This window comes from Lagopus leucura, unplaced genomic scaffold (genome assembly GCF_019238085.1).
Source record: "Lagopus leucura isolate 7727_CA_CO unplaced genomic scaffold, USGS_WTPT01 Super-Scaffold_1, whole genome shotgun sequence".
Classification (NCBI taxonomy): domain Eukaryota; kingdom Metazoa; phylum Chordata; class Aves; order Galliformes; family Phasianidae; genus Lagopus; species Lagopus leucura.
In genome coordinates this window covers 42,349,721-42,364,195 of record NW_024962250.1, presented here as the reverse complement: position 1 = coordinate 42,364,195, position 14,475 = coordinate 42,349,721, and the positions used below count along the sequence as shown (strand labels likewise).

The window sequence follows — 14,475 nt, the reverse complement described above, 5'->3', positions numbered from 1 at the left end:
GGGAGCAGAGCTGCACCATTGGGCTGAGCCAGTTTGGAGAATGGTTTTTATTTTTCACTTGGAGGGATTTTTCAGCATCTTTTACCACAGGATTAAAAGCACAGTCAGTTGCACATCTGGTTTGCAAGGTCAGATCCAGAACCATCAAAATATTATAGGGAAGACTACTGCTAGGTTTAAATTTTCCCCTGCCAAAGCTGATACTGGAAGGAATCCTTTATGAAAGCCCACTCCTGTGACATTTCTAGCTAGAATCAGAGATCAAAGACCCATTCCATTTTCAGACTCAGGTCTTGCATTAAAATGTTAACCTTTTTTTAATGTTTTGCCATTGTATTTGAAGGAGTTCAGCCGGCACAGAACATTTCTTAGTAAGATATTGTAGGAAGTGATTGATTTTTTTTTTCTGCAGAGAAGTTCAGCTTGTTTTAGTGAGCTGCTGGGTCACTTGGCAAAGAAAGTTCTGGGAAAATGACAGGTCAGAAGGACTGATGAAGCCTGGAAAGGCACGAAGCACAGCAGCTCCTGTTCAAGGCCAACTGGAAGTGAGAAGAATTTCTTATATGTCTCACTGTTATTAAAATATCAAGTATCCTTAGCTGCCAATTACATAACCTCTGTGCTACAAGAGCAAATTATTTTAATTATAGGATTGTTGTATGCTTAGAGATCATTTCTTTGGAAAAAGAATCAGCTGAAATTCAGGCATTACAGAAAAAAAGTCAGTTACTTTGAGCTAGAGACTGTAGTGAGGGGGGTGGGAGGCTCAGAGAAGTTTCCCCAAATGTGGCAAGAAGCAGCATATTCAAGTTAAATACAGGTTAGGCTGAATCACTGCTAGCTTCATACGATTATATTGTGTTACTGGGAGGAAAGGGTTGTTAGGGTGGTGAGGCACTGGCACAGGTTGCCCAAGGAGGCTGTGGATGCCCCATCCCTGCAGGCATTCAAGGCCAGGCTGGATGTGGCTCTGGGCAGCCTGGGCTGCTGGTTGGCGACCTGCACACAGCAGGGGGTTGGAGCTGGATGAGCACTGTGCTCCTGTGCAACCCAGGCCATTCTGTGATTCTATGATTAGAGGTCATAGAGCAAAAGAGGTGAGCACGGAAAGGGAATGGAGCATTTCTCCCACTGGAACAGGAGCCAGGAGAGCCCTGTGCCCTGGAATGGGAGGTGGGGACATGCTGCTTCACCCAGGGCCAATGGCTGCATTGGCACTGCTCAGGTTTTAGTGCCATGCATGGGGACTGGGGCTGCTTCCTCAACCTGTGGCCAACCTACAGCCTCACTTCCAGCAGTGGCACCAGGGAAGCAGCCTTGTGGGAGCTCTCATGGGACTGCTGTGTCACCAGGGCAGATGGCAAAGGCAGCACTGCCACCACAGGGACACATCCAGTGCCAGCACCACTGCTCAGCCGTGAGGAGCTGCAGGAGGTGTTGGGTCCTATGGGATTTGTGCAGGGAGCTCTAGAAGTTCCTTTGTATGCTCTTTTACAAGATGAGAAGTTCTTGGCAGAAAACGATGTCCTTTCTAATGTGTCTTTTTTTTTACACAGAAGAAACAATAATTGTATGGAAACGTTCCCCTGATCTGCTGAATGAAGCCAACAAGAGTTTTGCAGATCCACTGAAATCTTTTCTTCCTCCTTTATCTCCTAAAAGTACAGTTCTAACTGGAGGAGAGTATCAAGGTAACATCTGCTGGACCAGCACTTGTGTTTCAAAAGACATGCAAGCCACTAAGGTCTCCAATGAGCCTTTGTCTTGCTTTTATTAAGTGCTTTGTCATTCTAGAAAACATTTCAGAACTTGTTACAGCTGAAGATGGCTGTAAAATATGGTATCATAAGGAACCACAGTGACATACCCATTTCTATGTCTCCGTTCAGATCACAGACAGGGATGCTCAGAACAGATGTCAAGGAATTGTTGCTTATTTGCAATTACATTTGACTTCCTTAGACAGCTCTCTACAGAGAAAGTTTCATGTGGCTCTTCATATTTAATGAGTAGTCTTTCTAGGTTTCTAATTTTCAAATATTGACCAACTGTTACTACACCAATATATTCTGCTTACAAAACAAGAAGGTGACTTCTGTGACTCATTTGCAGGAGATGGATGGTGGGAGCTGTGCTGCAGCACCTCCCTTGGGCAGCCCCATCATGATGTGGCTCCAGCAAAACCGGGGCTTTGTCTGTGCAGTGCTGTGGCTGCAAAGGGCACAGGGCAGCCAGCACTTCCCCATGGCTCTTGGGCAGCTCCACACCTTCTATGTGGGCTGAGGTCCTTCCTGCTGCATCAGTGCAAGGCTGTTGGGGAGCACCAGCTGTGCTCTTCTGGGAGTGCTGCTGGCTGCTGGCTGCTGGCCCTCCTCTGCAGCCTGGACAAGTGCTTCAGATCTCCACAAACAATTTGAAATTGAGGCACTGCAAAGCATGACGCAGCTCTAGAAAGAGTCACTGACAAGACTGCTCTTGAGGGCCATGTTCATGGAGTGCAGGTGGAATTTGCGTCTGAATATGTGTATGTTTATATATAAATGTGTATACATGCATACCTGCATACACACATACATATATATGCAATTTTAAAATAGAATCATAGAATTACAGAATCACAGAAAGGCCTGGGTTGCACAGGAGCACAGTGCTCATCCAGCTCCAACCCCCTGCTGTGTGCAGGTCGCCAACCAGCAGCCCAGGCTGCCCAGAGCCACATCCAGCCTGGCCTTGAATGCCTGCAGGGATGGGGCATCCACAGCCTCCTTGGGCAACCTGTGCCAGTGCCTCACCACCCTCTGGCTCAAAAACTTCCTCCTCATATCCAACCTAAACCTCCCCTGTCTCACTTTAAAACCATTCCCCCTTGTCCTACCACTACCCACCCTTGTAAACAGTCCTGTCCCTTCCTGTTTATATGCTGTTGTCAAATACTGGAAGGCCACAATGATAGATCAAGGATTTCCAATGAACTGGGCAGTAGTCCCACTTACTGAAAACTTCTGATATAAATGCAGACCTTTTGGTCATTTAGTCAAAACCTGGGAACAATTCAGACTTCTAAATCCAGAGTGTGAGATTCTCCCTCAGGGGAGTGAAGCTGGCTCTCATTGCGGACAGCCTTTGTTTTCAGACACCAAGAGGATTTTCACCAAAAGACTCTCCCTCTCCTATGCAGTCAGCCCTGTCCATACAGGGAGGTGTCCCAGCCCTGTGGTCACCCCTGTCCTGGGGGTCTGGACGCAAGGCAGGGATGCGTGGGGCTGCCTGTTTCCAACACCAAAGGAAGCTCTGCCACCCGCTGGAGCTCATGCTTTCAGTGAGAGCATGTGCAGAAATCTTCCAGCTTTGCTTATGGGAAAACATGTCCAGATCAACAAAATGAAGTTAAAAAAAAATTATCTCTGGCACAATCCAGATCATTAAGTGCAACATCACCAGAAGGCTGGCACTTCCTAGGCACACAGAGGCCCTGGAAAGAAAACCTGTGCTGAAAACTTGCCTCTTTGGGGACCCTGCACAAAGCGGTGGGTTCGCAGGCAGCCCCTTCGGATGTCCTCTCTTTGCTGTGAGCTCTCTTTTTATCTCGCCTCTATTTCAAAGGAGCTTAGACAAAGCCAAGAGCTGAGCTGCAGGAACTGGTGGAAAGAAGGTGTTGCCATGTTATATATTATCACAGCCATCACCATGGAAACGGGAAGATGGGACTGACCTTGCTGGTTTGCCACTGATCCTGCAAGGGCTCAGCCTTGCATCTCGAGTTAAGCTCTGCTGGGATTGGAGATACACATCTGAAGTTAATAAATTAGAGGGGCAAAAGTCACAGAATTTGGGAAATGCAAAATGTAGGATCTGTTAATCTGCGCTTCTGATGCTCTCGCAGAGAAGGAAACAGCTATTTTTGTGCACACGGTTCAGCGAGATGTAAAAGAGGTTCAATATTAAGTTCAGTGTTAATTATACACTTCTCCAGGCTTTCTGGTGCCTTTTTATAACACCAGCCTCCAACAGGGACATGGCTCCCTCCTGCCATCACCCCGGCAGCGTGTGGCTGCAGCCTTGCTCCTCCCAGCAGCCCGGGCTGTGGCTCTGCCCTACTCACTGCCATTCACCTCTTGAGTAGGGCTCTGCTGCTGCCAGCAAGGAGCTGAGTGCTGCTGTTCTTTGCTGTGAGAGTGGTGAGGTGCTGGAACAGCTGCCCAGAGAGGCTGTGATGCCCCGTCCATCCCTGGAGGTGTTCAGGGCCAGGTTGGATGGGGCCCTGGGCAGCCTGGGCTGCTGTGAAATGGGGAGGTTGGTGACCCTGCATGGCACAGGGGGGTTGGAGCTTCGTGATCCTTGAGGTCCCTTCCAACCCAGGCCGTTCTGTGATTCTGTGTGCTTCCCTTGCATGTAGATACAGAAGTGTTGTAGCCTCACCTGCATGGATACCCTGGTGCTACAGACTGGCATAATGGGAAACGTGTGTCATGCAGATCTGGCCTGAGCCCTCAGGGTGCCCGTATGGCGTGCAAGAATCTCTGCTCTGGCTGGGAGCCTGCACAGAAATACTGGGCATGGGCACCTGGGGCAGGGGGCTGCCAGGGGACCCTGAGGGACCCACGTGTGTGTGATGCCAAGTCCCTGTCCCTGCTGCTGAGCCTTGGTTCGCACAATACAAACATAAAGCAAGAACTGTAACTGAAGCTGATATAATCCAAGAGTGCAATGCACATAATGCCAGCAATGGAGACGCTGGGTTTTTGCAGCACCCCTGGTACAAATGCGCACCATCTCCCCTGGAAGCTGTCTACGTGCAGATCCCCGCTGTGGCCAACCAAGGCTTTGTGTCGTGTTTGTGCCCCTCCAGGAACGGCAGTGCCTTCCTCCTAGGATTCCCACTCTGCTCTCATCAGTCACAGAAGCAGCACAGTTTTAAATTTATTTGAAGAATGTAAGTTTGGTAGCACTGGCATCTGAGAAAATCAGTTTTGTCTGCTCAGCTTCATTCTGTGTGCCACCAGGTGCTGTTGTAGACACAAGCATATGACCAGAAACCATAAGGAATATTTGCACAAGCCTCATTTGTTCTGTGTTTTGGCCTCTGTCCACAGGTGACCTATATAGCATCTTACACAGCTGCTTAAAATTGTGAGGATGTTAGTTTCGTATTTATATTCAATTTAATTTGTTAACCTCTTGTCAGTTGTGTGGCTTCCCGTGCTCTGAGCACTCAGTCGCAGCTCCTGTTCTCCCTGCTGGGACCAGACTGAGGGATTTCCAAAGGGGAAGCATTTCCTGCATTCACTCCTGTGGGTCTTTTCTGCAGTCTCCATTCTCATAGTGGCTTGTCTTCCCTCTGGTGCTCCGAAAACATCGCATCCCACAGAGAAAAGATTCAGTATGACCTGAAAAAAACCCGACTGTTGTTTAAGAGGCTGAGGCAGACAGCCCTACGAGACCAGCACAGTGTGTTGTTACATTAAGCTCTAATCAAGGGCCATTAATATGGAACACGAAGCTCACCTGCCCCAGCTGTTGGGAGCTCTGATGTCTGTGCAGGCACCTTCCGTTCCCTTTTATTGACAAACCACATTTCTAAATTACATTGATTTTAGCATTTGTTTTACTTATCAGTAACCAGAGCAGCACAGGCAGGGGGGCAGTCCCATGCCCAGCTGCTCCCCTGTGAAGTTTCCACCTGCAGCTGCTGTGTTTTTACCTGCTGATTGTATTGGATTGCTGGAAATCCACTGTAATGGATCATCTCCAGCCCTCCCAGGACAGCTCTGTGATGCAGGATGCCTGGGTGACACAGGGTGAGTGGGTGACATGGGACAGTGCTGTGGATCAGCCTGGAACACCCTGAGAGGTGCAACCTGTAGCCATCAGGTTTTCCCATTTTCCCTAGTCAACTGTTATCTAATTGATGCAATTCAATGTTACTGTTATGGAAAAAATACACTTAGATGGCTTTCTGTTTGATTTAATCTTCCCATCCATGCCATCAGGGTCTGGGTAGATTTACAGCTGCTGACATTGTTGGGTGGGAAGAGGGCAGAAAGGGAAAGGGAATATGATTTGCTCATTTAAGGAAGAAATTAGAAGATATTTTTACCTTGACAATCTATCAGGGGCTACTGAAGGCAGCTGTTGCTTTGTCTATACTCACTCCTATGGAAGTTTTTTCCCCACACCCAAAAAAGAAGGGCTGCCCAGGGGAGCAGCGTGCAGCACCACACACATGGCAAGGGGCAGGGCCTGGATGAACACTGCAGATGGGGATGGGTATTGCTGGAAATCATTGTCTGCTATGTATTCTGCAGTATTATCAGTGAATCCCAGCCATGGGGCAAGGCAGCAGAGTTACAATGACAACCAACAAAGGCTGCAGCTGCCTGGGAAACATGGGGCCCTGACTGCTGCCAGAGCTTCTCCTGACTGATTTGAGAGCATAAATACTTATTTTCTATTAAAAGCAAACCAACCAACCCCAACAATCCCATCAGGACCGTCCTGAAGGATGTGACCCAGCAGTGCTGCCTCCAGCCGTGTCACCATGCAGCCCCCAGCAGCTGCAGCTCAGTGCTATGGAGGCACTTACTGCTGGGAAATGAAGGATGCTGCAACAGAGGATCTTCAGAAACTGCTCAAAGCCCAGGGAGCCTCGCATGGCACACAGGAGGAGGAAGGCTGTTGCTCTTCAGCATGGCAGTGTTCTGTTTCTGCCCGTTCTTAGTGTGAAGAACAGATTGCTCAGCCTTACAGGTAGCAGAGCAGAACAATTCACAGTGGAAACGTTGAATGTAGAAGTGTTTGCTTCAGCATAGCACCAACATTCCAGCATCTTTCATGGGTGCGGAGCTGCCCAGGTGCTCCTGGCACCTCCATCTTCCTATGGGCAGAGGGAGCTTGGGGAGAGCTGTCTGCCCCCCTCTTGCAGACGCTCCCCAGGGCACAGACCTGGGCAGGATCCCAGGCGCTGGAATTCCCTCTGGCTGCTGCAGGAAGGGACTGGAGGCAATGGTCTGCAGAGGGAGAGGATTCTGCACTGCCAGGAAAATCCTGTCAGCAGCAAGGAGAGCTCCGGGGAAAATAATGCTCTGCTGACCGTGGAAAAGTCACATGTTTGGCATTAATGCATAGTTCTGATAACAGAATTTTTTTTTTAATTTATAGTATTTTTACCTGAAGTATTAGTGCAACCAGCTCACATGGGAATGTATCTTTAAAATAACGTAGGATAAAAATAAGAGCTTGGAAAGGCATTCAAGAATTCATTAGAATTCTACAAAACAGCATGAGCTGATGCATTTTTTCAGATACTTATTTCATTAATATATATATACATATTCAATTAAAAATTACATTTTTTATTTGTCAAAATGAGATATTGAGGAACATTAACAATATAAAGACGGGGCTACTTCAAAATATAATTTTTCACTGAAAAAAAAAATAACCTCAGGTAGATGTTTTTCTGTTCCTGTCATTATTACTATTTTCAGAGAGCTATAAATTAATAAACCAAACAAAACATTAATTGCATAATCATGCTGGAATTTTCTTTAAGCTGGAATTACCTCCCAGGCACAAAACTGTGCAATGGCATTTTCAGGAATGCAACACAGTTGTGAAGCGTTTGATGAAATGATGTGTATTGGCAGTGCCAGGGAACTTCCCAATCTCAAATGACATCAGTTTGAGGCAAAACTTCTCCGTGGGTGCACCTTCATGCCCAGCCTGGTTTGTTGTTCCTTTGATAAAACATTCAGATTTCTCTCTCTATTTTCCTGCTAGCAGGGGAGGGTCAGTCTGAGGCTGGGAGAACTTCAGGGAGGTCTGGGGGAAGTTGTTCAAGCCTGCCAGCAGCAGCATGGACATGAAGTCAGCTGTTGGATGGAAGAGCCCACGGTGCTTGGAGATGAAGGTGCTCAAGGGCATGGGAGATGGAGGTGCTCACAGACACTGGAGATGGAAGTGCCCATGGTCAATTGAGAAGGAGGTGCCCATAGATTATGAGGATGCCTGAACAGCCTCATGGGACTGACAGGAAATGTGGGAGTGAAGAGAGTTCTACACCTCTCTGCAGAGACTCCTAGAAATTAGGTATGGCATGCACCAGGCTGTCCCAGGTGGCAGCTCCGTCCTGTCCTGTTCTCTGGTGACCGCAGTGGGAGCCTGGGCACTGCATGTTCATAGCAGCCCTGCAAAGTGCATCACGAGAGCTGGATCCCACCTTGACCCCTGGCCCACATGCAATCATTCCCTCATTACTTCCTGAGGTCTGGGGCTACTGCTACAGTGATGGGAAGCATCTCATGGGATGCATCACTTCTGAGTGCTGCTGGAATCACTCACGGAAGCCTTAGTGGCTTCTGACGTTCACCTTGGGCCCTTGCCATTCCATCTGGCTCAGACGAGGTCTATGACATAAATCTAAAGAGAGTTCATGCATAAAACCTTAATCTTCTGTTTTGATATTTGAAAAATGAGACCTGGTAGCTTCACGTCTTCAAGAGGCTGTTCATAACCATGGAAATACACGTGTGAGAGAAAGAGGTGAGGAACTGCAGAAGGATATTCCTATTGATTGCATTTATTGTGTACTGGAGGAATAAGGGCAAATCTGTTCATCTGTCCGAAAGTCTCAGACTGTCCTTGGGAAGTGAGAATAATTATGTTTGAAAAGGTCAGAGTGAGAGTTGAAATCCAGAATACCAAAGAGGAGAACACAGAGCGGGATGCTCTGTGACAAAGGAAAACGCACGGACAGAATGGGATGTGTCACTGGGCTGAAGGAGGCTGGAGCGTGGGGCTGGCTGGGCTGTGGGCAGCAGCAGGGTGCACGAGGCTGGGGGCAGCACGGGGGGCAGCAGCGTGGGGTGTCCCTTTTGGGCATCCCTATGGGCCATGGGGTGTCCCTGCAAGGCCCTGCTGCAGGCAGTTGCAGGAAACAGCTCTTAATGTGGAAATGAACGAGTGCATCTGTGGCTGCTTGGAACTGTAGAGATGTCCTGCTGTGGTCTGAGGGTGGCTGTGCAAAGATGCCCCAGCTGTGTGTTCCCTGCCCTCGGTCAGCTGGTGCAGTGCTATGCAGGTGGGTGCATTTCAAGGGAAATGACTACCAGCTATCAGAGTGCTTCACTTCTAGTTGAAAATAAAAGTTTGCTTTCCTTTCTTCCTTGGGCAATTATTCAGAACTGTCCACCTTAATCCATCGTCTGGATATCAACGGTGCTTCTTTGTGAGAGGCGATAAAAGAGAGGTTTCAAAAGGCAGTGGTACCGTGGGATCTTCAGTAGGAACAGCACAGAGTGGAATCAGAAAACACAGAAAAGGAAAGAGTTTTTCTCACTGTTAATTAAGTGGAATATTTCATCTGTCCACAAATGGCAGTTTTTGATTAAAAAAAGAAATCATATCTATGGGATGAGAGGTGGGAAGATGTGAAGCTGTGGCACCATGCCCAGGTCACCGTGTGACACCTGGGTGATTGCGCACTGAAGGTCCTGCATCACCACGTGCACGGGGCACCTGGAGGCTGTGTGAGGCTTCGGGCCGGTTCAGTGCCACCAGCTCCATCCACTGGTGGCCTCAGAGCTGCTTCTGATCTGCCTTTGGGGCACGACATCGGCTGCAGGTGGTCTGGGAGGGATGGAGCAGCGCCGGACTGCAGTCTGGCTGTTGTACTGCTGGGAGCTGTGCTCTCCTGCACCAGCCTCTGCATGCCTTGGGGAGTGTTTGTCCTGAGCTTATAATGCTCCGCTGACAGAGTCTGCACTGAGGGCTCTGCAACCCTCAGTGCTGAGGGATCCTCACGCTGATCACTGAGGAGAGCTCCTTGCTGTTGTCCTTGTTACCTGCAGCACCCACGTGCTGCTCACCTTGCAAAGCGAACTCCTCAGCCTTTTCTCAGACTCAGTTTCCTGCACAGGCACCTGCATTTGACATCAGGCCTTCGTTCCTTCATTCTGTTAGCTAAATGGAGAGCCCAGATGGCAATCCTGGTCTCTGCTGCCACGAAGACTCTCCTCAGCCTGCTGGTGGCTTCTGCGTTGCTCCTGCAGGTGACCCCCCAGCCCCGCAGACCTGCAGAGCCCGGTGGCAGCTCTGACCCAGCCAGCAGTGGGGCTGTTCACTGTCACTGCCATTACTGAGCACTGTGGTCCCATGTTCCGTGTCAGGTGCTGCTCGGTGCCTGATGCTGGCATTGTGTTACCTGGGGCCAGAACATGAGCCACCCTGGGAAGCTGTAGCTGCGTGTTCTGAGCTGCTTTCTCATGACAAATGTGGGAGGGCCAAGGCTGAGAATGAACATGTCGAAGGCATTCTTACAGCAGAGTTTCAGTGTAAATGGAAATTGAACGTGATATAGAGATGTCTCATGCATGGACGATGCTTGTAGTGATGATAAAATGCTTATGATAAGAAGTTTCCCAGATATTCCTCATTACAAAACCACATTTTAGCAGTTAAAAATTTTGTCATGCTTCCCAGAGCTGCTCTCGGGGGTAGGGTTGGTGCTGCTCCTGACAGCCCGAGAGGGGAAACTGCTCCTTCTCTCACTAATTGCCATTGCCAGAGAGGTAGCAACTCTGCTTCACTGTGGAAAAAGGACATTTCTCATACCTTGCTACCATCAGATCTCATTGCTCTTTCCTACATCACTGTATGTTTTTCTCATTCTATTTTAAATCAGGGCAATCTTTGGTCTCATTGTTATGCAGATGGCATGCGTGCTTCTCACTGTTTCTTCAGATTCTCCAAAAATAATTCCCACAGCTGATTGGTGTTTTCTAATACGATGCATAATGGAGCCTTTCAGACATAAAATCTCTCCTTGATTCCTTTACTGAGGCTGCTTTACTTCCCAGTCTTGGCCTGTGGCTGCCAATGAGGGTGCCCAGGTTGCTGTGTGCCCCCACACCACCACAAGTGCCAGGAGCTCACCCTGCTCAGAAATTAAGTGCTGTAAATGACTCAAGTAAATCTGAAGAACATCCGAGTGGTCAAAGGGCACAGACAGAATAACATGCACTCATAGCCTCTGTAATTAATTTGCACCACTCGTGCGCCAGAATTCTTCCACAATTTCACTCCATGCAGTCTCAGTGTGATTTAATCAACTTAGTGAATAATTTGCAATATTATCTTAATGAACAGACATCTGGGAGAAAACACTGATGGGAAAGGCAGTCTCCGTACTGCTGAATAGAAGCTCCACAGCCAGCCCAGCCCTTTTCAAACCTGTACCTCCTTTCCTTTAGAAAGACATTTTCATTTGGGCATGGCCAGAATCAGTTTTCATAGAACCATAGCAGCGTTCAAATTGGAAAAGACCTCTAAGATCCCCAAGCCCAACCCCAGCCCACCCTCACCGTGCCACTGCCTCCATCCCTCAGTGTCACATCTCCATGGCTCTGGAACTCCTCCAGGAGCCACCTCCCTGGGCTGCCTGTTCCAATGCCCAACCACTTTTTGGAGTGTTTTCAGTTCTGCCTGCAGGGCCCCGTCCCTGCAGACACCCAAGATCGGGCTGTATGGGGCTCTGAGCACCTAATGGAGCTGGGTTGTCCCTGTTCACTGTGGGGTTGTTCTAGATGACCTTTAAGGGTCCCTTCAAACTCAAACCAATATATGGGTCTGAATTGCTGCACAGCTTTGTGATGCCACTTCAACTTCCTGTGTTTCTTAATGTTGTTTATGGTGCAAATTGACCAAGGCACAGCAGGATTCTGTTCTGTGTCTCAGTGCCTCACACAACAGTGCCCAGCTGCCTGCACATATCCCCACAGGGCAGCATGAGGACATTTGCTGGTCCCTCACCCACAGCTCAGCTCCCTGCAGGACCAATTGATGTTCACTGCTCATGAAAGGGTCCCACTGTGTGCTTCAGGCTCTCTTACTGCAGGGTGCATGGGAGGAAGGAGTAGTGACATCAGGCCAGCGCTGCTTGAATGAGGTGCGTGCAGTGGAGGTTCACATCATACACGAGATCTCACTGCCATCATTCAGAATTTTCTGCTCCTCCCAGAACTGCGTCTTCACTGCAGTCACCAAAGAAGCACCTTTTGCTGTGAGCCTCGTTGGGTTTGGTTCCATACTTGCACACCGCTGTAAGCAGAGCAAGAGGCAGCAATTCCCTGTGGTGCAGATAGGCAGGGACCTCCCCACAGGGATGTGAATTCACAAGGTTGCTGTCCCCTTTGGAATTCCCACGGCCCATGCTTGAGGGTGAGTGTCCAGGGTCTCCTTCTGCAGCGCTATTGCCTTTCTCCCAGACACACTGCCCACGTCAGGCAGTGGGACAAATGGCCTGGCACCTGCCGAACTGCTGGGTGCTGGCAGTGTGGTGGAGCACAGGCACCACGGAGCCTTTTGGAGCCCCGGTCCCCAATGGCCACCACCAGGTCCACAGGAGCTGGGTGCCTGCAGTGATGGACTCTGGCAAGCAGCCCCATGGAACTCCTAGTGTGGCAGAAATGGAGCCTGCAAAGCGAAGGAAAGAGCCCAGCCGACAACCTGCAGCTCCCTTCCCTTCAGGGTTTAGTAAAATGAGGGCAGTGCCAGCTGAGAGCAGAGCGTCCTCCGTGTGCTCCTCCGTTCTGCTGTGTCAGCCACTCAGCAGATGAATGCCCATAGCAATGACAGAAAAAGAGTATGCAAAGATAAAAGAGGAGAAAAATGCAGGTTGGTTTCAGTCTGCACAGTGATCTGTGGCTGTGCTCCCTTTTGGATGTGGCTCTGCACACCGCATACCAATGGCATGCTGTGCAGTGCCCACGTCTGCTGCAAGCTGCCCCTGAGGTGCTGCTGCCTGCACCCTGAGCACGTGGGCAATCCCTGCCTGTGAAGCCCCATTCATATCTACATCTGTGGGCATGCCAGTGAGCACGTCTGTATGGGCATGCTTCATAACCAAAGAGAGGAAGTGAGGGGAGAAGGGAGAGTTCCAGGACCACGGATCCCTGCAGCTCCTTCCTTGGAATACATCAGCCATGGCATATGGCACTGCTGGGAAGAACTCAGCTGAATTATGGAGCATCGCTGGTGGAACCCTGCCCTGTCCTCTGAGCACAGAGATGTGCACGGGGAGGCAGACCCACAGGGAAGCAGACCCACAGGGAAGCAGACCCGTGGCCATGACAAGCACAGCTGCTGCATCTCAGAGGATATCCAATGTCCTGATGGATCTTTATGGGAACACCTGGGAGACAAACGCTGCCTACAGCAGAGCCCAGGCCCTGGCATGTCCGTGGTACGTGGGGGTTTGGGAGAGTTTGGGTTGGTTCTGTTGAAAAAGTGCAGGCAGGAAGACTTAAAGAAGCCAAAAAATGTTCTTTCACTGTTTCATAATGAACTCTTATAATCATTAAACTGTGCTAAATACGCATTTTTAAAGATCAATGTGCTATTCATTTTTTATTTTGGCTGAGACAAACTATTTGAATCAAAATCAAGATCCTTGGAATTATCCCTGAAGTGAAACACGGCAGATGAAAGAAGAGTCTCCTTGGCCTCTATTCAGTCTGCTGCTTTCTCTCTAAATCATGGAAAACATGTCAAAAAAAAGTAAAGTGAAATCTATTACAGGAGAGGGAACTTACACCTGAGCAGGCACATAAAACATGCTCATTAATTTATTTTCTTTTCAATAGCTCAACTGTCTTATCTCCCTCAGCCATTCAGTCTAATTTAATTGCCTAAAAAACGTGAATTCTATTTCTCCTATTCTGTCATATTTTATAATCCTGGGAACACGAGCTCCAGGTACCCCAACGTTAAGCAGAGGCTCCCGAAGGTGCGGCTGCACAGCATTCCCGAAGGCGGCAGAGCGAGCTGAGCGCCATCATGCATGTCTGTGGGCCACGGCTGCTTTATTGAGATGCCCAAGAGGAGAATTTTGAGAATAACGCAGCAAAATGTGAATGACGTGGAAATGTGAAACGAATGCATCTTTTCAGCACACGGCCTAAAACACAGCATCCATGAAAATCATGAGGTCTACTCTTCAGTCGCCAAGGCAGTTTTTCTTCGGGATTGTGCATCTGCTAAGTTTCATAGTGATAGAAATAAATGTGCTTTGGTACTCCTCCAGGTAGAGCCATAAGCCATACAAAGAGCCCTCCTATAAAACTTGACATCTGTTTGCTTTTTTCTGTTTATTTACTCTTCCTCTCATAGTGACTTCCTTCTGTAGTTGCGCTTCCACAAACATCACTGTCTGTGGGAGCCAGAGAAGGGAGATTTCCATCACTTGGAGATCCTCACTCACCTCCATACTCTGTGAGTTTGAAGGTCTCCTCAGTGAATCAGCATCCCTACATGATCCTCACAAGCACGCTCTTCATCACTTCTCCAGCTCAGCTCAGCCCACTGCAGGACTCCTCCATCCCAACCCCTCTGAGCAGCACAGGGAGTCCCTGCAAGCAGGTTGAGCTGCTGCGATGCTCACAATGCTGCCGTGCTGCAGCTGCTTTGGAGCGGATCAGG

General features: G+C 49.0%; 1 long non-coding RNA gene across 2 annotated transcripts in view; it reads left to right on the top strand.

The window, feature by feature from the left end:
* LOC122177932 overlaps nt 1–7,313 on the top strand; it is a 41,299-nt gene extending 33,986 nt beyond the window's left edge. Inside the window, exons 4-5 of one of the 2 annotated variants that reach the window (XR_006178203.1) lie at nt 1,557–1,691; nt 6,489–7,313. This is a non-coding gene — a long non-coding RNA (uncharacterized LOC122177932). Of the gene's footprint in view, nt 1–1,556; nt 2,564–6,488 lie in introns of those variants that run through there. The other variant, XR_006178201.1, reaches the window with a different exon arrangement.
* Nucleotides 7,314–14,475: the final 7,162 nt, after the last annotated feature.